A 23,926-nucleotide genomic window follows, 5' to 3' on the forward strand; every position below is an offset into this window, starting at 1 on the left:
AATATGATAGGTATTAGATGATTCTTAGACAAATTGATGATTCTTAGAAGCTGAAAAATAGAAGGGGGATTTAATTTGAGAGGTATAATATATTATTTATCAATTAATCTCAAGAAAAAAACAAATTCAATGAATATGAAGCCCATCTTAGTCAAATTTAAAACAACATATAGTCCAAATCAGTTGAAATATCCTTGTCAATGAAAAGAGCATCTCTCACATCTTCGAATTTAATTGGATGGCCAATAATTTTTTTTTTTTTTAGGAAGTGAGCTCATTGTCTTTTATTGTAATATTCAATAAATTTCATAAATAATATTTCCCTCAAATAACATTATACGTTTATAAATGTAATTGTTGATAACTTTTAGTTGTCTATTTACACGTTCTAAATCCATATGAGAAAAACTTTACCTTTGTTTCTTGCTAAAAAAATGCATCTTTCAAGGAACTATGCTTGGTCAACCTTTCACCATTTACTTCTTTGATTAACATTCTAAACCCTTAAAATGAAGATGCTTGTATTGAAATCTAAAACCAAAAAGTATTTTGTGATAATCTTTCAAACATTTAGCACCAATAAGCTTGATATTTAGTTAGAAATTCAACCAATTCATTTGAGCAAGAATAAAAAAAACTTATTAATGAGGATTTGTAAGAAAATAATTTTCTCCTTCATAAGAGTTGTAATATTTCTCCAATATTTGATCCATCTTTTAGATATTATTTGTCATACTTGTCACATAATAAAAAAAAATAAAATAAACTTGTAAGTTTCATTTTTTAATTGAATAAGAATTTCACATTTACCCATCATCAATACATAGAAATAATCTCCAAAAAATTGTCTAACAAAAAATTCATCTAAAATCACAAACAAATCTTTACAGCCATACACGAGACTACTCAGCCAAATATCTAAATGTCAACAGCTTAGCTTGATTGACAGTGTCATAACCTTTTCACGTTAATAAGAAAAGGATCATCTCTTTCTCTTCTTCTTTGCACTTTGAAATCTCATTATCTTAATTAGCATGGAATGCCAATAACTTAAAGCACGAATACAAATTTAAGGTTGATCCTCTGATTTTGATAGAAATCTCTCACCTCCTGATCAGTGAATTGGGTTCTTTTATCTTTAATGAGTATTAGAGGCAAACCATACTGATAAATTATACATGTCCAGATAAAGTTTCAGACTACGTCAGCGGTAATCTGGGCGAGAGATTTTGCTTCTAACAAAATGGAAAAATATTCTTTGGCGACCAAAAGAAACTTTTGTTGCACTTTTGAAGGCGGAAACAACTCGAGGATGTCGATTCCCCAAACAACAAAGGGTCAGAGCCCTATGATCATTTGCAATTTCTACGTCAATTGATGCTCTAGTGGAGATTATTTCTGACATTGTTCGTACCTAGTAGAAATTTGTTCCGCATCCTTTCAGCGGGTCGACCAGAAATAACATTACCTCTGGAGAGGTTGAGCTAAAATCTTTCCATCTGAATGACTTCTACATTCGACCAAATCCACTTCACAGGGATCTCCCTCACCTCATTTTCCTTGACACACCTTAGAAGCAACAATGTGGTTGACCTTCGGAAGAGTGTATTTCCATTGAGGAGGCATCAAGAAACTTTAAATTTGAACCTTCGAGGATTTGTCACTTCTTCAAGGATTTTCTCCGTTTTGATGTAGTGGACATAGGGATCTACACAACTTTTCCAATCTTTGGTTTCTACCTCTATTATTTTTGTCTATAGTTGGTTGGGAAAGCCTCAAGGGCAACTTGTCTTTGGAGTATATGTTCTTTGACAAGAGGTTCACCACTTGGTTCTCTTCTCATCCTACATGATCAATTCAAAAGTTTGAGAACTTCTCTATCTCTGCTTTCACCATGTTCAAATATTTGACCATCATTTCATCTTGAGCCTCGAATTCTCCATTAACTTGATTGACGAAAAGTTTTGAATCTAATTTTACCATTAAATTTTGGATGCCCATTTCATCAGCTAGTCGTATTCCAGTTATCAACACTTTATACTTCATCTGATTGTTTGTGACCTCAAAATTGATAGTAACCAAATGATAGATATGCTTCTTGGTTAGACTGCCTGGTTTTAGCCCGATTCCTGCTCTTTGCTTGGTTAGAAGATCCATCAACATGGAGAGTCAGGTTTGTCTGTCTACTTCAGACCCATCACGCCGATTCGTTCGATTCAGAAAAGTTCGCTAGAAAATATGCTACAGCCTGAGCCTTGATTGTCATCAAGAGGATGCAGTTGATGTCATGCTCGTTGAGTTCCACTGCCCACTTTAGTAGGCGACTAAAGTTTTTGGTCATGTGAGTATAGATGTGAGTGGATGGTCATTGATCACTCTAATCGAGTGCATTTGAAAATACAGCTAGAGCCTGAAAGTAGGTTCCTGATTTCGGCTCCCCGGAGAACCCTACTGGTGTAGTAGACGTGCTTCCCTAATTCCTCTTGGACCAAAATTGAATTGATGGCTTCCAAACTGACTTCCAAATAAAGTAATTATTCTTCATTTGGTCTAGAACTTTGTATATTGATCAACAACTGCTTCATACTGACACGCACCAAGTGCTGAGAAGCACAGATGACTCACACAAGTATACACAACGTATCAGTAGTACTGGAGTTTTAGTCTGGTTGTCTATCCCTTAAGAAATGAGAAAAAACTCAATTCAGGAAAAATTCTAGTCTACGATTGTTAACCCTAGCCAGAAGATTTGAAATTTTTTGAAGTTTAATAAAAGTTCTCATCCTAATTTTTGAAAGTGAAAAAGACCTAAATTTTAAAATAGTGCAAATAAAGTATTGTTAATTAAGATATGTGCCAAAAATCTCCTTTTCAAGTGGTTGCATAAAGATCAAGCTTAGCAATTGATTCAAAAGTAGGTGTCAAATAGGAGCAAAACCTTTCTTATCTCCTTTCAGAAGTCTAAGAAAGATTGAAGATTCATTCATTTAGTTCTCAAAATCAAATGGAAAGTCCAATACAACCTCGATCTTGAATCAATTTGCATGAATTCAAAAGATAAATTTCTATTCCAATGACTTCGTCTGGATAACTTAATCGTTCCTTATTGATTCCTCCTTAAATTCTATAATCATGATCAGTTTTAAAAATTAACCAGGCAAGTTAAATGTTAATGAGTCCCTAAGTTATTCCAACGCCATTATAAAATTCACACAATAATCACTCCAAATTGCCAAGTCCTTATCCCTACACTTCAACAACAAAGGAGAACAAAAAATCTACTCACTGGGCACACCAAATTTCATCAACAACAACATTGCATTAAAAGTAGAAATCAAATATAAAAGTCCCACAATTATTTCTTTTAGAAAACAAATGCAAACTCAATATACTTATCTCCTTAAATCCAGAAATTTCAGTTGAATTACAATTACACTCACAATCCGTCAATCTCACAAACTCTCTTTGATCTTGCTTGAAAACTCATTATCTTCTTACAAGTTGGGGTGACCTTCTCCTCCAGAATTCCTCTCTCACCAATTAACAGGAGAAAAATAGTGAAAAGCCTCCCTTCAAAATTCGTCTTCAAAGCTTTTATATTTCTTCCCCTTAATCTTAAAGGCTGAACTGCTCCAACTGCAAATTCAAAATTCGGGCACCTAGACGCCCATTGGTTCGTGCCTAAGCACCATACACTTATAATTTTTTCCATAAAGAACTGGTGCTATGGCGTTGCGATCACGGTGCCTAGGCATCGATGACAGCGCTTAGGCGCCCAATAAAAACAACAACTTTTTGTCTTCTCGAGATTTTTGCTCAATTTGTAGGATTCATGCACCTAAGCGCCCAAGACCCCAGTTTTTGCTCCAATCTTCGAATTTGATTATCGTTTGTCCCCTTTCTTGCTACAACCTACAAAAGCAGCAAATAACCTTTATAAAGTGTACTATCAACATGAAAAATACAAAAAAAAAATAAAAGTAATAATCAAGTACAAACTATCAACATATCACATACTTTGGAAGGCCTGCTTGCATTTGATCGACCATTCAAACATTTTGGCTTTTCTTAAAACCTTAAAGAAAGCTGCACATTTGTCACCTAACTTAGAAATAAATTTGTTGAGAGTTGCAATTAAGTCGATCAGTTTTTGCACTTTTGTTGGTGTTTTGGGGCGGGGGGGGGGGGGGGGAGGGGGGGGGAGGGAAGATATATCAGGAGTATCTTCACTTTTTCATAATTAGCTACAATGCTCTCGGGTGTCAACAATTACCCTAAGAACTTTTCGGTTGAAGCTTTAGATGTGCATTTTAATAAGTTTAATTTCATGTTAGACTTTCTGAGAGTTTGAAAAGTATATTTTAAATAGTTTATGTGATGTTCGGTTGACCTACTTTTTACTATAATACCGTCAACATATACTTCAGTATTTCTTCTTTTTTACTTAGAAAAAAATACATCCATGAGACACTGATAAGTTGCGCTAGAATTTTTCAGCCCAAAGGACATTACAACAAAACAAAACAAATCTTCACTAGTAATAAAAGTTATCTTCTCATCATCAACCGAATAAATCTTAATCTGGTGGTAGCCAGAGAATGCATCTAGAAAGCTCATGACCGAGTATTTTATAGTAGATTTTGTCAACGTCATCCTTGGAGCAAGGAGCGTTGAAATTTGTGAAGTCCTCTCACATCCTCCACTTGATGTTGGACTTTTGCACCCCGACTGCATCGGATACCCAAGAGGGGTATTACACCTCTTTGTTGTATGCCACCTCTAAGAGCTTCTGTACTTCCTCACGAATTGGTCCAACCAAAGTTGTTGCTGTCGATCAAAGTTTCTTCTTCATGCACCACACATATGGACTTACATTGAGGCGGTGATAAGCCACGTTAATGGGAATTCTTGACATTTCAACTATTGAGTGAGTGAAAACATCGCAAAAATTCTAAAGAATCTGGATAAACATTACTGATTAGAAACTTTTACTGGGATCCTCGAGGTCTGCAAGGATTTTGATTGTGGACTCATATGTTTCAAGGCACACTTCTTGCTAGTGTTGTATATCTAGTGCTCAATGCCCCCACTCCCACTAGAAAACATGTTTGGGACTGCTCCATATTTCCATGTAAGGTAACAATTTTCTCATCGCAAAGGAACTTTACTACTAGGTGGTACCTCGACTCTACAACTCAGACATCATTGAGGAGTGGACAACTGAAGATTGTGCTGTAAGTTGGTGGTGTGTCTAGCACCAAGAAGTCTTCCATGTTAGTGAATTGGTTGTTGCCCTCGCCCCATGTGACATATGGCGCAATTATGTCGACCATCTCCTTTCATTAGCCAGAAAATCCATATAATGGACTAGTTTACACAAACAAATGTCAGTCATCAAATTCATTTTGTTAAAGACATCCATGAACAAAATATTCTTCAAGCTACAGTAATGATGAAAACGTCATTGTAAGGGTTGACTTGAGATAGATCTGCGTCAGTAAAAATTATTGGGAGATGGGGCTTCTTCATTGGGACGGATGTCACAATGCAATATTCTCCAGATTGACTCTTTTTTTGTTGGTTCTTTGGAGCGAATCACCTCCAAATATCATTGATACTATCTCTACTATGTGGATAGTCTTGACTCAGATATGTCCTTTATTGTTGCTTTCCCGTGCTGCCAAGTTTATCCCTCTGGGGCCACAAATTCCTTAAGTTTTCAGGCCTGTATTAACTCTTCTACCAAGCTATAGAGGTGCATTCATTCCTCCATATCATGCTCGTGGTCTCTATAGTACTTACAACACATGTTTGAATTCTGGAGGGAAGCCACAGTTCTCACTGGTGTTTCCTTTTGAAAATGTTCATTGTCTTGTCTGGCATCCACTAGTTTTGCCATCAGGACCCTAAAAAATGTTAGCCTCGACGTTCCACAATCGCTTGTAGAGCGATATTCAATTGGTTGCATCTACACAGTCATTCTGCTTCTATGTCCCTATGGAAAAACCGACCTCTTTCACGCTTTGAACAATGGCCATCTTTCTCTCTCTATTTAACATTGTTTGAGCCTTTCTTGTCTAATTTTCGGTTGAACTTCTTGCTTTTCATAACGGGTTGGTTCATGTACTCTTTGGTTGTGATGTGATCATTAGCCAACTCTAAGAGTTTGACTAACATTTTAGGTTTGTGTAAACCGAAGCAATACCTAAAAAATGAAAGCACTAGGGCAACTTTGGTAACTTCTGGCTCTAGTTTTGTATGTTGAGCATCTCCTTCTGGAACCATGTAACGTAGTTTATAGGCTCTCATTTAGTCCTTGTTTTAACTACTACAAGGAGTCTGAGTCCTTGCGAGTTTCTGGGTTTTAGTGAATTGCACCAAAAATAGCTTTTTGAACTCTCCAAAGAAATTGATAATTCCAACAGAGAGTCCATTGAACCATCTAAGAGCGGAATCTCTCAGAGTAGTACAGAACAACTGACATTTCAACGTGTCAAAAATTTTGAGAAGGTAGATTGTCGACTTAAAGGATGTAATATGGTTGGCCAGATCGCTCCGGCCTTTGTATGGTTCCAAGGAGGGAACTTTGAGTTCTTTAGGGGCTCAGTTTCAACGATATGCTGGGAGAATGCATTCTCCAATTGGTTGTAGATTTCTATTTTCCCTGGTTGCGATCTACCTTTTATAATGCACCTAACACTGTCTTGGTATCGAGACTCCTCTATCCGTTCGGATGCCTGAGCCAGAATTAGGTTGTGGGGGAGGTTGTGCTCTCCCTTCAAGCACCACACAGGTTAATTCTACAATTTAACCCGCCATCCTATCATGGAGTTCCTGAATTCGTTGTTGCAAGAATTCCCAGAAGAACTTGACGTTAGAGGCTTCTCCTTGCCGTGTTTCTTCACCTTGACAAGTTTCTCCTCTTGTTGAAGGCATGCCTCCACACTCATTGCACATTTTAGGAAGTTAACTCCTAAATTATCTCTTAGATCACACCCAAGGAGTAGAGCATTGGTCGAATGTGAGGAAAGAGATTATGAAAAGAATTAGACACAAGTGATACTTAGTTTCTGGAGAATTGTTCAATTACCCTTTTTGTGAAAATGAACCTCATATTTATCATTCATAGGAAGTGTAAAATAAATTATATGATGTCTGAGAACATTACCATCATTTATGAACCATTATACCTTTACATAATTGTAACAAATGCAGTGCGCACTCTGACTCCGTAACTGTTGTTAGCATCGTTCCATGTCTGTAACCATATTTGGTATCATTTGGCTTTCGTAACCGTCTGGTCTGAATGCCTAGTGTTCATTTTGTTTGCCAAGACTATCAACCGGCCGAATAATTTATAGTAGCTTCTTTCAAAGAAATTTGTGAAGGCTCATCGTTCTTGGGAATGATTGTTTCATCATACAGAGGGTATTTTATCATAATTTAACAGGCTGTTTTCCTTCAATTGATGAGCCTGTGTAGAAGGAATCTTCTTTGTGTGACTATTAATCTTTTTAATGTCAGATGCCGACTAAGTAATCATCGATGCAGTGTGCGATGTTTCTTAATTTGTTCAGACGCTCATTCGGTCGGCCTAAGATTCGACCGACTGGTGCAAAGATGAATGTTTGTGCTTCTAACACTTTGCTCGTGCAATTCGTTGGATCTCCTAGAGATCAGTGCAACCACACTAATGAAGTGTGTGTGCGTGCGCGGACGTATGTGTGTGTGTATGTATATAAATTTATACTCTTGGCTATTATTTATATATATATATATATATATATTTGATCTTGAATGGGTTGCCCGGTAAAAATTGTTTTGGCAAACATTTTATCATAAATAGTGCAATCAATAAATTTGTTAAGTAGACTCCACATAAAAACCTATCAAACAAAATTTTTATAAAATGATAATAAAAAATAAAAATTCACTTGATAATAAAAACACTATTTAAAATTTTTTTGAATAATTTTATTTTTTTATTTTTAAACATTTAAAATTTGTATATTTTAATAAGCTTTACATTAATATTTATATATTTAGTATAATAAATCAAGTCATGAAGTTATCTTGAGTGGAGAAGCCGCATTTGGCAACAAATTGGATGTTAGTTGAGTGGAGAACGCATAGCAGGGACAAAATAGACATTTCACTTCGAGCCTCTTGTTGGACCAATGCCAGTCAGAGCACTCGGCATGAGCAAGGGAAGAAAAAGATTAAAAAACTTGACAAAGATCATGAGATAAAACCATAAACGAAAGGAAAAAACATAAGAAAGTTTCTCCTCCTTACTCCGAAACCCTAAGCTAGATTTAGATCGGAGGAAGTGCGAGTGCTCGAGAAGCAGTACCGGCTGGAGCTACTCATTCCTCTGCTCAGCTGATGCGATTTTTTTTTTTGGAAAAATCAGATTTTGATAGCGTAAGGATGTCTGTTTTCTCTCATTTGTTTAAATTGGCTGGCTTTGACGATTTTCATCGTGTTAAATCGTGGTGTTTTGGGTTCATTTATGTGATTTCAGAAGGTGATCCGATTATTTTAGTTCTGATATTTTTCTTCATAAGCTTTTTAGTATATTGCTGCTGTGCTTTCTGGAGCTAGATGTGGGAATAGATGCAGTTTTGAGTTCAGCGGTAGTTCCTGTGTTTTGTTTCTTCCAGTGTACTTCAAGCTATTAGTGTCATCAGACTAGGCTTTTTGGATCATTTTGGTTTTAGGATTTAACTTCGGGAAAATTTGCAATATTGAATTTTGTCTGATTTCTTTGTTAGAAAAACTAGTTTTAAACGGTATTCTTTATGTAGAGGGTCCGGGAGTAGCTTCATGAAGAATGATATGTCGCCTCAAGCTTTTCGTACCATGTTTTGCTGCTGGCTAACAACGTGTGGATGTCAACGGAGATTTAAACTGCTCTCAGTGATGGCCAGTTTGAAAAGAGCGTTTTTCCTCATCATTATTTCATATTTGTTAAGTTTAATGAAGCTATGGTGGGTGCTGGTGTGTGTTGCAAGAGGAAATGAACAGGGAATGCAGTTGATTCAATAAAGGAAGCTAACAGATGCTAAAGTGTTGACAACAATTACATCAATTAATGCTAGTGATATTGCATGTCAATGCATTTTATAATTAATAAAAATTCTGTTTTTAGTGCTTTACTTATTTTGCCCCTGCATTGGGCATTCATTGGAGAGAACATCAATGTTGGTGCGCACAGATATTTGGGTGGAAATTACGGAGGGTTGGGCTACAGATTTGTGCTTCTTGGAAAAATGACATAAGCATTAGTGGATGTTCAATCATCAACATTGCCAGCCAATTCAACATTAGGAAGGCATGAAGCAGTGTTGATGAATCCTTAAAAATATGCAACCCATGATTGGAGGCAATTGTCAACAATCTAGTGACCAATGATTGGTCAATGCATGAATTGAGAGACAGTTAACATTGATTTTAATATTGGCCGACTGAGGGAAAGATATTGCAATACACCAATTATGGTTTTTCTATAGAATTAGTGAAATGTGCCATTGAGGAGCATGAACATGGTGCTAGGTGACATTGGGTGGAAATTACATTTGCATTTAGCATTTTTTCCTTTTTTTTTCGGGGAGGTATTAAAGGTATTGGTGTGGTGATAAAAGAATATTAGTAGTTGTAGCGAAAACCTCCAATCCAAGGATGTAGAACATGTCAAGATCTTTGATTGAGAACTTATAAGGATAGTTAATAAAGAATTTTTTGATTGACAATGAGTGAAATAATGAGATCATCCATGTAGGCTAGTATAAAGATTGTGAACTGCACTTGTTTGAGGATAAGCAACGACATGATAGAGCAAGAGTTAACAAACTTCTTAAGCTCATTATACCAGACAAATGATGCTTGCTTGAGATCACAAAGAACCTCATAGAGATTCGTACATGATTAGGTTGATTGGGATTAACAAAACCATTTGGTGGACTGATAAGTACATTTTCCTAAGTATTCCTATGGAGAAAGACATTGCTAATAAGTTTGTCTTGTAGAACTCCCCTTTGAGAGACAATGATAGTGAGAATGAGATGAAGAGATTGAAAGGCTCATGAGAGTCAATATTTGACTTTTAATGAAACCACCTTGTGGGGAAGTGTGTTTTATGCGGGGAAGTGTGCTTTATATTGATCAATGAAGGCATTTTATTTCTTTTTGATGCAACATGCCAATTTTCAGCCAAGAATGTTGTGATTTGGGTTGGGGGAATGGGGATCCAAATGCCATTATGAAGAAATGCATTGAATTCGTCCTTCATGTTCGATGAAGTGTGATTTGTGGTGAGGAAGCATTTGAGGTCTAGTTTGATATAATTTTTGGTGTGGGATTCAATGGTGTGTGTTTTGTGGTCAATGTGGGCTCCAAAAATTCGAACAACGCTCTGCAAAAAAGAAGAAATGAGGATGAGGAAGATTTACCTTGAGATTTTGAGTTGAATTTTTAAAAGTGAGATGGGATAATAGATAAGACACTACCCAGAGGTTTTACCCTCATTTTGCGAGGATTTTAAGATCTAGGATTTGAGGTTTCCCATAAACGCAAGCCCTCGTGTTTAATTACCCATCTTGAAAACGAGAGAACACTTTTGATTAAGATTAGTCATTAGGAAGTTGGTTGCTCAACATATAGTAGCAGCAAATTTTAGTTTTAAAAATACGAAATCATCACCATGAGCTTAAAAGCGGATGGTGGGGGAAATGATGACGTACTCGATCAATACCCCATGGTTCCATCATTATGGGTGGACCTCAGTCTATTTAGTCGGAGGAGGCAGTAGATCCTACCAGATTGAATGATTCTTATCAGCAACATTGAGTTACTTTGTCCAAAAGAACCTTGTTGACCCGGGGTGGTATTTGTTGAAAGGGACTAATCTAAGTCTATCTTAGCTTACAAAGAGCTTCTTGCCCAATCAAATATACCCTATGATACATAACTCAAAGGGATAAAGATATCACCAAGGAACATACATGCTACGATCCTGACTATAATGTAATAGTGTCATTTTTTAGTCAAACCAACCGATCAGAGGGTTTTGGTTGTAACCGCTTCTTGTATTGTCATTTGACTGTAAAACCATACAAATAGAGAATTCAGACCATGTCCTTACTATATAATTATTTTGAATTCGAATTTAGTAATATATTTGACATGACATTGGCTCTATGTGAGCTTAGGTTAACATTATATTTGTTCACCTTGACGAATAGTTGCAGAGGGCGGATAAAATTTTTTTGCTCTTTAACTTTTAGTAATTTTTTATTTAAACATTTTTCTTAATTTTTATGGTTTGAAATTTTATTTTTATAAATAAACTCCTCTAGTTGAAATTCACGATCAATATGGCCATAATCATAATATTTGAAATTCTTGTACTCTTGATATTTGATGTTTAATTGGATCTTATAATTCAAACATCACTAAACGTTTGTCATGTCAACTTTTCTCCTAGTGAGGAGTGGAATCAGATTGGTTCAGTGAAAATTTTAGTCTTGCCAACTCTAATCACTATTAGAAGGAGGATCAGATTGGTCGAATGTGGGACGTATGACCCTATCTTATAATCAAGACGACTCATTTGAAAAGATGCATGATTTAATATTTTTTAGTTTGACTTTTGAAATGATATTTCTATGAAGGTTTTGAAAGTCACATTTCTCGAGATTGATTTGATTTTATGTTAAATATGAAATTAAGCGGCGTAACATTCCTAGACACTTGAGATTTAAAAATTTAAAGACAAGTGACAAAGCATATGCAGGTATTTGGACTTTTGAATTTGAACTAATTTTTACGGGGTTCTTATTGTTATCTGCATGAATATGTTATCATTAAAGTATATGCAAATATTTTATTTAAGCATTTAGTATCGTCTTCTATTCGCTAGTGCAGAGGGATTGCGAATTTGATGGTGATTTAGGAAGATTTGAATTTCGGTTGTATATTTAAAGTTATCCACAACTCTCTTGGATCCCACTCGAAAGCCTAAATGAACCCCCATAATCATAATGTATGAATCTATGTGCTTTAACTAATCAATAGAATGCCTTATTTATATTTATAGATGATATAGCATGTTTCTCATTGGTTTCATTTGAGCTTTTTGGCAAGCCATCGAGTCTTCTATAAACTTGGTGCAGGCTTTTTCAATGCCTCGTTTATCTTTTATAGGTAAACTAGTGACTTTGCTACATGTTTCATTCGAGCTTGTTGATGAGTCGTCGAACCTCCTGAGCATGCAAAATTTTATATTGGGGTCTTAAAATTTTTTTTTCTGCCTGCTATTATGTCCGATGGCGATTCATGTGCAAAGCCTCACCCCTCAAATATCACCTTCTGTTCACTTGTAGGAGGGTTGCGGATCTAGTGGTAATTATTTTGTATTTTTGTGTTATTTTATCCAAGTGGGCGCTGCGATGCATGAGCAATATCACTATGAACAAGAGGGTATAGGGTTGGTTCATTTCACATTAGATTCGAAACTCCTTTCCTTTAGAAGTGCAGTAGCTTTTCGTGTTACACTTGGGTTAAGGGAAGTTTTATTTGCAATTCAATTAGCTTTCAAGCCCTCCAACATTTTCTATAATTTCATTATGTCTCTCTATTTTGTAGTTTTGAATTAACTTAAGCATAAACTTTGACTTTTAGTTTTATAACTTGTTATTTTGTCTAGCATTTTTGTTGAAACTCAAATTTTTTTTAATGTGGTTTTGCATGATTTAATATCTGATTTAGCTCAAATTCTGGTTGCATTTTGACACGATCCCGGTGTCATCCCCGCGAGGGAGGTTACATTGGGAAACTAGGCCTAACCACCATGCCAAGAAAGACAAGCATGGTTGGTGTTGTGAGACACAGTGACCAAAATTTTTGAAACCCGCCATGCCAAGAAAAGCACACATGGTGTGCCTGCAACGCGGGCCACAAAATAATAACATAATTATTATGTGAATTTTAAGTAGTATTTTGGCATCATCCCCGCGAGGGAGACTACATTGAAAAGTTGGGCTTAACCACTATGTCAAGAAAGGCATGCATGGTTGGTGTCACGAGACATTGCGACTGAAATGTTTGAAACACACTATGCCAAGAAGTCTTGCATGGGATACCTGTAAGTAAAATTTACATTTTGTATTAATATATCCTCCCGTTGCATCATGAGCATCACCGAGGAATTCACTCGCCATGTGAAGAAAGCATGCATGAGTTCACTTGTCATGGCGAGCATGCCATATAGCGGGTTGTAATAAGTATATCCCCCATTTCATCTTGAGCGTTGCCAAATTTCTCTTGTTGTGCTAAGAAAAGCAAGCATTAGTTCGCTTGTGGCAGACATGTCGCAAATCCGTTGCGTCGCTAGCATTGCTTATGAGCTTTCCCCGCTGCACTAAGAAAATTCTGCACAAATTCCCCTCAATGCGTCAAATGCGCCGCAAATGGGACAGAGTTTAGAGACAACCTTTTTATTCCTTTTGCACGAGGCGAATTCGATGAGGCAAAGCGGCAATGAAGCACGAATTTTGAGAAAAATTTTATATTCTCTTTTTTCTTGTGTGCGTCTCTCTCTCTTTATCTCTCTGGTAGTAGACATGTGCTTGCTGGGAGAAGTATATAATATTGTATTAATTTAAATTATAAATACCTTTTTCTTAGAAATATATAAATTTATATTAATTTTATATAACTTTCAAATAAGATGAAAATTTCGTCTCGACTTATGTCAAACGGAGTTCGATTCGGACTCGATAGGCTCGTTTAAATCATTTCGACTATTCAGGCGCTTCGTGCAGTCCACTTTGCAAAATAACGTCCAGATTAAAAATTTCCAAGTGTTCGAAAATCCATGCAAATGGATTTCATGTGCATGAAATCACTTGAGAAATGATGAGCCTAACAGAGCGTATATGGAGGTCAGCAGTCAAGATGGTCATGTGTGGGAGTAATTTTTTTATGGAGAGGTAGAATTAGCAGGTAAGGTAGAGGTATTTGCACTTTTGGCGTGGGAAATGTTTAAAGGGAGAGAAGACAAATGGCAAGCCTGTAGGGTTTATCTCGGGGGATTTCCTTACATGGGAGAAACTTTGAATTGGTGTGGCTCTTGTATATTTGCCAGATAAATATTTTTGAGAGATGACTTTGTAGTATTTGTGGGCACTTTGGGTTAAGCAATAATTGAGGAAGATACGAGTTGTTTTCGTTTTATTTGATTAGCTCTATAAGTTCAAAGCCATGGATAGTGTAAACACCCAAATATTCATAGTTTGGAGAGATTTAGAAAATATGAAATATATTTTCAAAAGTGGAAGGAATTAAAGTATTTGATTGAATAGAAACATCTTCTTCAAAGGCATGTGTCCAGAGTTAGAGTGGAATAGAGGTATGTTGGAGGACTGAGATTTGTTTTGACAATGTATTAAGATGTCGCGTGAAAAACCCATTCTGTTCATGTTTATTGGGTGTCGTGAGATGTGAAATTTCATTTTTTTAAAAGAAAATCTATGTAGGAGACATATGTCACACCGTTTTTAATACAAGGAGTGGCAATGGATATTTGGAATAAATTTTGAACAATTGATTTAAAATCGAATAGAATCATCATGCACATCAGACTTGCATTTGAGAGTATACAGCCAATTGTAACTAGTAAAACAATCGATGAAGATAAGTGTTTGCAATAGGAGGAGAATGTGAGCTCAAACACCTGGAAAAATCTTTTTGCGAGAGATGTCTCATAAATGGTGGCTTTAATGTATTATTACAATGATTGGAATTATAGGAAAGATGAATTGAGATTGATTGATGGTTCAAGATTGTTGGATGTGACTACATGACACCACACTTAAGAGGCAGGGTTGTTTTGGCGAGCTGCGAGCATGTCACTTGGAGATCAAAGCATTAATGTTGTACATTGCAAGTAATGGTAGGTGATTAGAGGTCAAATTGCCACTCACAGACACCATTATTAGTTTGTCCTTGCATAGGTCTTGTACCCATTCGATGGTCCATTCACAAAGAAATAGTTGGATGAGAATTCGATGGAGACGATGTTTGTGCGACAAAATGTGGAAATTTAGATCAATTTTATGTGCATAGTATGAACATAATAAACATTAAATAGAGTAAATGTTTTTCCAATGAGAATGTTATTGCTGCTGTAAATATTATGGGATATCACATTGTGAATTTTAGTGGTGACATGATGGGAGATGCTAAGGTCAAGAAACCAATATTAAGTAGTATATTAAATGGTGCAAGGTTGATTTTGTGTTATGCGAAGGTGGTAATCCATGAATCATGTTTAGGACAATAAGTGAAGTGCACTTATGGTGACATAGTTGACATTTGCTAAGGCATGAATGTGGTTGGGCTTGTAATTTGGATCGGTAAGGGAGGATGGTAACCACAAGCTTTGATTATAAAAGGTTTGATGGTGATGGGAACGAGATTGATTGAGTTGGAAAGGAGGTTGTTAGTGGTTGTTTTAATGTTGGGGTCGTGGCTAGTTATTAGGTTTAAAAGCTGGATTGGTACAAGTGAGCATGGAAGACTTCTTTTGCACCGTAGATTTGTAATTTCTTCATGGTTGAGGAGTTTTTCAGTTAGCTCATCAAAAGTGCTTGTGTTTTTGGACGTGCAAAGTGTTGAGCAGATATGGGTGTATTCAGTATTGAAACCACCATGAATTTTGATCTTGATCAAAAGGTGAGTTGAACATGATAAATTCACCAGCTATAGACTTTAAATGTTGCAAATATTTGATAATTGCTTGTTTGATTTTGATGATAAGACTAATTTGATTTTTTGCTTGAATGAGATATCCACCATTGAGTTTGGCATATGTGTTGGCTAAGATTGTCTATGCTTAACAGGATGTTTTGGTGGAAGCAATAAATGGAACAAGGGTAGGAATAATGGACTTTTTATAGTTTGGGGTGTCAAATTAGTTTGTGGGTTGGGCTTGGGTTTGAATCGAAATTGACTAGACAAAAATTGCTTGAGTCGTACCTAACTTGAATATTAAACCACCCAAAAATTCCAACCCAACCGCATAACCTATTTAACAAAAGACGACAGTTATTTAGGTTAAATTCAGGTTGAATTCAGGCCAATTTTAAGCCTATCTCAGGTCAATTTCAAATCAATTTTTGGTTAGTGGGGGTAGTTTTGGGTCAACTTTGGGTTGGCTGGCAATCAACCTAACCCTGACCAAAAAATTAAAGTTAAAATTCATAAAACTAACCCGACTCAAATATTAAACCGATAAAAAATTCCAACTCGACTTGCTGTCAGCCTGCTGACTCGAAGCCGAGTCATATAACCTGTTTAACAAAAGAGAAACAACTATTCGAGTTAAAACCAGGTTTCGAATCGATTGTGAGTCAATTTCTAGTCGATTTTGAGTTAGTCTCTGGTTGATTTTGGGTTGACAGGTTAATCACAAGTTAATTTTGGGTTAACAGATTATTTTTGGATCAATTTAGGGTTGGTTGGTCAACCCGATCCCATTCTAAAAATTAAATGGGTTTAAATTAATAACCCGAACCCGACCCAAATATTAACCTGATCAACCTAAACTCTAATTTTTTGAGTCGGGCTCGGGTAAAGTTGGCCTGTTGGATTAATTTTTGACACCCTCTGCTATAGGCGAAGGAGTTCATTATTTCAAATCTAGAAATTGTAATGTAGATTTGGGTTCTCATAACAATTGATTTTGATGGTGGGCGAGGCATAATTCCCTCATCAATGAAGCCCATGTGATCATATCCCATGAAAATTCCTTGAAATAGTAAATTTAATTTGTAGAAGTGAGTTTCATTGTGATTTATTGTGTGAATGGAGATGAGGGGGATAATGGATAAGGAGGGTTCTTAAGTAGATTGATGATATTTAGATACAACTAAGAGGAATAGGACTTGGTTGCAGGCGTGATAGAAGAATTCGATGCACTTTTGTCTCTTTGAGCACCATTAGCTATGGTTTGGAGGTATAGGAGTCACTTTTAATAGCTTAGAGAATCACTCATAAATGTGATAAAATTTTAATAGAACAAAAACAATGTTGGAGAAATGGTTAAATTCTTTAATTTATTTGATATTGTCCTCTTAGAGTATATATGTGGGCTCCAAAAATTTGTATGCCCTAACTCCTCCCAAAAATATAATTGACGAGAGAGTTTACCTAAGGTTTTGTATCAAATTTTATGAAGACAAATTAAATTTTTGATAAGAGAATAACCAGAGATTCACCGTCATTTTTTGAGGACTTTTTGGTCATGTGTTCGAGATTTTCCATAGGGGCAAGCCGCTATGAATAATTACCCCTGTCGATAACAGGAGATCACTTTCGATTAAGGCTAGTCATTGAGACAGTGATAATTCAACTTATAGTGGCAACAATTTAGGGTTTTACTTTATGAGATTTGATTGAATTTCATAATTTATGAATTTATCATTAAGCTTAAAAACATATTGTAGGGGGAAATGATGATGCATCCGATCAAGATTTCATGGTTCCATCATCCCAGGTTGTTGGATCTTAGTTTATTTATTCAGAGGAGGTAATCGACCCAGCATGACAGAAAGATTTTTATCTGTAGCCATGGGTTGTTTCGTTCAAGGGTGCATTATAGACCCATGGGATGTTTATCTTAGGGGACTAGTTTAAGTCGACATTAATTAATAGAGGAAATTTTGCCCTATTAAATATACCCCATTACTTATATCTCAAAGAGCAGAGAGTCATTGAGGAATATACATGCTATAATTGTGACTGTAATTTAATTGTATCATTTGGTGACAACCACTAGGTTAGAGGGCTTAGGTCTTAACTGCTTTTTTTGTGGAGCTGGTTGGCCAAGTCACGTGGACAGATGACACTGGCCACAACCTTAGTGAGTTTAGATTTATTTAAGAGTGGATTTAGTAGTATATATGATGTGACACTGGCTCTATAAGAACTAAGGTCAAACGTAAAGTTGGTCGCCCTAGACAACTCAGTGTGGATGGTGGATGGATTTTACTGTCTTTAGTGCTTTTAATTTTAGAATTTTAGGATTTTATTATTATTATTTATTAGAATTAACCCTATCAACTTTATATCATGTTTGTAAAGGATTAGGTTTGCACGATTGATACATAACTGAATTTAACTTTGTCAACTTTGTGCTGCTTACAAATGATTGGTTCATGAATTGTGTTTTTGAAAAAGAATTTGGATTTTGTATGTTATTTTTGAAAGTTAATTACCATGATTGAAATTTTCTATCAACTCGGCTATTATCAATGAATTTAATTATTTGATCTGAACTCTGTCGACTCTGCCTCACTCACCTAGGATTATGTTCATAAATTATATGTATTAAATTTCAAATAGACTTTGTACCTTGAAACTTAATTTTAAAAGTTAATCCATCCGATTAAAATTTTCTATCAACTCTGTCATCATCGAGGAATTTGATCATTTGATTTGAATCTTGTTGACCCTGTGCTGTTTGTAGAGGATCAAATTGAGATGATTGATTTTCAAATAGATTCTAAAGGTTAATTTTGAAAAAAAAATCATTATGGTTGAAATCTTCTATAAACTCTGCCATTATCGAGGATTTGGATATTTTTGAACCTTGTCGAATCTGTCCTGCTTAGAAATGATCAAATTCAAACTTGATAATTTTATGCGAATAGAGAGAAAAAAAAACTCATCCCATTTTCTTATATAAACCAATATTTAATCATTAGTCAATCTTGTCAACTTCAATTTCTACACAGAAAAGGATCAGACTGACTATAAAGCATCCAGCTTTGCAACTCCAATTCTTATTAGGAGGAGGATCAAACTAGTCCAGTGATACAATTTAATCCTATAGACAAGATGAATCGCTCGAGAACATGCATAGTTTGAAATTTTACAATAAGTTTGAAATCTTCAGAGTAATTTGGGTATTTTTTAATCACTTGCTCGCTACTTAGAGTAGAGAAGCATGAGAATTTGACACATTTTTCAAAATAGGATATTTTAATAATCAATTCAAATTAAGACTGCGTAGTATTCTCAGATAGTGCGATCGAGTATTCCACATCGTGGTCGGAGCACACACGAGTATGTTTATGCATGCATTTTGAGGTAGATGTGCACTAATTGATGTTTTTTCATGAATTTCAAAATAACGTTTTTAAGTGTCGACTTAATTTGAATTTTAATTTTTTGTGCCAATTATTTATTATTAAATTACACACACATATTTCATTAAAGCTTAAGTATCACTTTCTACCCGTTCATTATGGGGGTTGAGGATTTAGTGCAAATTTGGGAGATAAACGAAAATTTTGCATGTATTAAACAACATAAATATTTTTTTATATAATTGTTACTTATTGAGATTTAGCCGCACATCAATTATTTAAGCCTTATTTTGAAGACCGTGGGTTAATCGCTCGAAGTAAAGAAAACTCTTTTTCATTTTACGAGTGAGCTGCCAAATTCATTAGAAATTGTGTTCGTGCTCATAGAAGAGCTATTGAGTCCCTTGTGGGTTTTCTTTAGTGTTCAAATTTTGTTTTATATTTTCATTTGTTTCCTCATTTTGAATTTTATATTTTGATTTGTTTGCCTTTTTTAAAGTTCAGACTTTTAGTCAAAGTTTCGTCAGTATTTTTTGGGGAGTAAAAAACATTCCACCACATCTAAAAAGGCGTGCATGATAGGTGTCGTGAGACACCTTGATCAAAGACTTCTTACACACAATGCTAAAAAAGCACGCATAGGCTTTCAAGTACCTGTGAAAAGCATAACAACTTTTCTCTACCAAGGTGGAACACCCCAAACGAGTACTTATAAAATTGATTTTCAGTTACTTGCATAAATATTCAAGATAGACTTTCCCCATTGACGTGGAACACCCTTAATGTGTATTTAAAATAGGATTTTCCTGCCAATGTGGAACACCCCCAATAACTACATTAAGTTGCTTTGTTTTATACGTTAGTGACACGACGAATTTGAGTTTGCGAATTAAGGAACCTGCAAGGCTATATATGTATAATTTTTGAAATAATGCAATATTTTTTTTTAAGAAAGTCAACCTAAATCTTCATAAACATCACAATTCAACATTATTTTAGCGTCAGATATGGCTTTCATTTTAAGAAATTGTCTATACACAACAACAAAGTAGAATAAATCATGCATTAATACACATGTTTTTAAAAACTTAACATAAATTTGAATAATTAACACCAATTAACCTTTTCACAGTCTTAAATAATTCTCTCATCTTAGTAATCACTTTATACACAGTGAATTTAAATGACATTTTTCCTCTACACAACTTGTAAAATTAAAAAAATTATGCATTAATACCACCAAAAATCAACAAATAACTCAATAAATGAAATTAAATTAATTGTTCCAACAGATGCCACTTAAGTATACATAAGATTTTTTTGAATAAACAAATGCACAATAGGAAGAAATTTATTTTAAACAAAACTTGGAATATCTCGTAAGATTTCTTTCAATAAATAAATATACAATATTTATCTGCAATACAAGTTGCTCACTCTCTAAAAATTTTGTTTACTTTAATAATAAATTTGACTGGCTTTTAAGCTGATGATAATGGCATCACGAGGCATGTTTGGCGAAAAACTTTGGGTTATTGAAGTAACTATCCTGAACTTAACGTTATCATTTAAACGACTGTCAACCTTCATGTCTTGTAGCCCCAGTAGGTCGACGAGAGACTGAGGTGCGAAAACTGTTCGCCAAAGCCCTAGCTCAAAAAATGTTTGGGTAAAACACGCACGATAAATATTAAAGCCCTCGTCGTAGTGATTTTCTCGGGTCAGGCCACCGGTTCGGGCTTAATTTTGGATTTTTTATGCTTATTTTTTGGGGTTAATGGGTTCGACCACTTTGCAAAATGTTATTGGCTTTCAGACAAAATATTTCTTTGTGATCAGGGAAAGGAAAGAGAATGAGATAATTCAGATTTTTTTTTTGTTTTATTTTTGGCTCAACGTGAAGGACGAAGGAGAGTGGTGGAGGCATGTGGGAAGGTGTGGTTCTTGTACTTTGATAGAACTTGAGCAATAATTTTTTTTAATTGGCATTTAGATATATTTTTATTCAATAAATGCATATAAATTTATCTCATCCCATATAAAATAAGCCAGTAACTTTTAATTTTTAATCTTACTTTACTAATTAATTAATTATTAATATAATTTCTTTTAATTTATTTTTTTATAGTTTATGTTTCGATTTATATTATAAATATTTATATATTCTACCTCCCAAATTCTGTCCTTCGCACACTTTGAAATTCTTGCTCATGTCTGTGCAGGACTAATGAAGTATTTTGTAGTTTCAGGAATGTCGACGTAAATTATTTCACAAATAGGCGACATTTAGACCGCTTTAATGACGATCGGAGTAATTCTTACTATGTTTGCATCACCGCATTTGTAATTCATCATTGCTCGTCATCTCCTTTGAATAACCCTTAGGTATATTTGGTGTGATCATCGAGTTATGAAACTTATATGGAGGTCAACAATATAGCGACTGTCAAATTGTACGAAAAGGAAAGAAGAGTAATTTTGATGCATCACCCGATTTAACATTGTTCAAAGCGATGGTGATATAGATGGGGATGCTAATAGTGGAATTCAAGTTGGTTGGTTGAAGTGGAGGAATGCTTCGGGCTTATTGTGTGATAGAAAAGTACCACTTAGACTGAAAGGAAAATTTTATAAGATGGTGGTGACACCTGCAATGCTCTATGGCGCTGAATGTTGGCCTTTAAAAGAGAAGCATAATACTAAGTTAAGTGTTGCCGAAATGAGAATGATTAGGTGGATGAGTGACTTTACACTTAGAGACAAAATGCGAAATGAATATATCCGTGATAGGGTTGGTGCAGCTTCAGTTACAGACAAAATTAGAGAGAGTCGTCTTAGATGATTTGGTCACATTAAACGTCGATCATCTGATGATTCGATTAGGAGAGTAGATGTTTTAGATTCAACTCATGTTAAGAAAGGCAAAGGTAGACCTAGGAAGACTTGGGCTTATTGTATTAAAAATGATCTTAATTTATTATAATTAAATGAAAATATGACACTAAATAGGACGTAATGGAGAAAAAGGGCTCATGCAGCCGACCCCAATTAGTGGGATTAAGGCTTTGTTAATGTTGTTGTTGTTGTTATTTTTGTTGTACTCGATTTAATATTAAAGGAAAGCAAGAGTAAAAGCTTCTTTTTAAGAGATGAAGCTAGAAAATCTTTCAAGTAAATCTTGGAGGATCTCTTAATAGATGAGTTTGGACCAATGCGGGTGAGGCTGAGGAAGACTAATCTATCCCATTATAGGTGAATCCATTGAAGATTTGAGAGTATGCAGATCCACATGAGACCAAACTACAATAGGGGCTGACTAATATTGGTAGGTCCTACTTGGATGTGGTTATATACTTGAATAGGACTACAACAAGCTAACATGATGAGCCTCACAGTTTCTCTCTCCTCCTTCCATATGGTCAGCCACATAATAAAGATAGTTTGTTATTTTTAAAATAATCAATTACGGTTGACTAAGCCATCTAAAGAATTTTTTATTGATTATTTAGTAAATAATTTAATAAAGGGCTGCAATGGTGTATTAAAAGGATGTAAACAGGAGATTAGATTGAATTTAATAGATTTTCTATTTTCCATGCACATCTAGATATTATCCACTTTTTGTTAAGGCTATAAATAAATTGAGCTAAGTATTATCTTGTTCTAGTTCGTTCATTTTTTTTTTATTGAGTTTGAATCAAGCATGTACATGACCTGAGTTTTAAAATCCCTTGCAAGCTTGTTAATTATTTCTAAAAGGAAAAAAAAAACAAATTATCATATAATTAGAAGATTTCTCTTTTATTTATTAAGACTATAAATGAATTGAGTCTATCCGAGTGTAAGCTTGTTCGTTTCTTTTTCTTATCTAGTTCGAGTCAAGTTTGAATATGATTTGAGTTATAAAATCTAGTTCATCAAAATTTTTATCAATTTTGTCCTGCAATCAAACTTTTGGTGAGCCCAACTAATTATATATTTGATACTAATGCTTTATTAATATTATTCTTATTACTGACATATTTGGATTTATAAATTTTAAATAAAAAATGGCATTATTCACCAGGCATTATTAGGCTTTTCTTGGTGATTAAAATATTAATAAGAAAAAGTTATAACCTGTGTATTTGGTTATTTGTCTGGTATTTTCACCATGCTTATATACATATTGTACACAAAAATTGTGTTAGCATGACTCTCGAGACATTCCAACAGCTCTAAGAAGGAATGGTGTGGCAGTATGGTAGAGGCGAGCCCATCATAAATTGACTCGGTGGTCCAAAAGAATTACTGGCCATGTTAGTCAGAGTTCATCTGAATGGACACATTTCATCCGCCCGACTAATATCGGCCAACTGAATCAACTTCGCCAAAAGTGGCCACAAATTCAATTGGTTGCCTAGATCAAAGGGCTGACCGGCCTTGCCCAAAAAGCCGACATGCAACACTAATTGGTTCATCTCTTCAGCCCCAATTGACTAAGTTAGAGAACAACAAGACCCTGGGCCCATGGGGATATAATCCCCACAAGAACTTATACAGGCCCTTTTTGAATAGGGGAATAATTGTGACTTAAATTCTTGTATCCTCTATGTCTATAAATAGGAGATCATTTCATGAGTAAAAACTTATGTAATTCCCTCATTTTGCTGTTCAGTTATGCATTCCTCTCTCTTTCTCTCTTCTTCCGGTACTATGCTCTATTCCTTGGGTGTGATTCACACTTAAATCTCAGATTCAACATATATATATATATATATATATATATATATATA

General features: G+C 35.1%; 1 protein-coding gene across 1 annotated transcript in view; it reads left to right on the plus strand.

Moving 5' to 3' along the window:
- Positions 1-8,233: 8,233 nt before the first annotated feature.
- LOC110031780 (shaggy-related protein kinase alpha-like) overlaps positions 8,234-23,926 on the plus strand; it is a 40,708-nt gene continuing 25,015 nt past the window's right edge. The window contains exon 1 of the mRNA XM_020735178.1: positions 8,234-8,424. The gene's annotated coding sequence lies outside the window, so the exon portion shown is untranslated. The remainder of the gene's footprint in view (positions 8,425-23,926) is intronic.

This window comes from Phalaenopsis equestris, unplaced genomic scaffold (assembly GCF_001263595.1).
Source record: "Phalaenopsis equestris unplaced genomic scaffold, ASM126359v1 Scaffold000840, whole genome shotgun sequence".
NCBI lineage: Eukaryota > Viridiplantae > Streptophyta > Magnoliopsida > Asparagales > Orchidaceae > Phalaenopsis > Phalaenopsis equestris.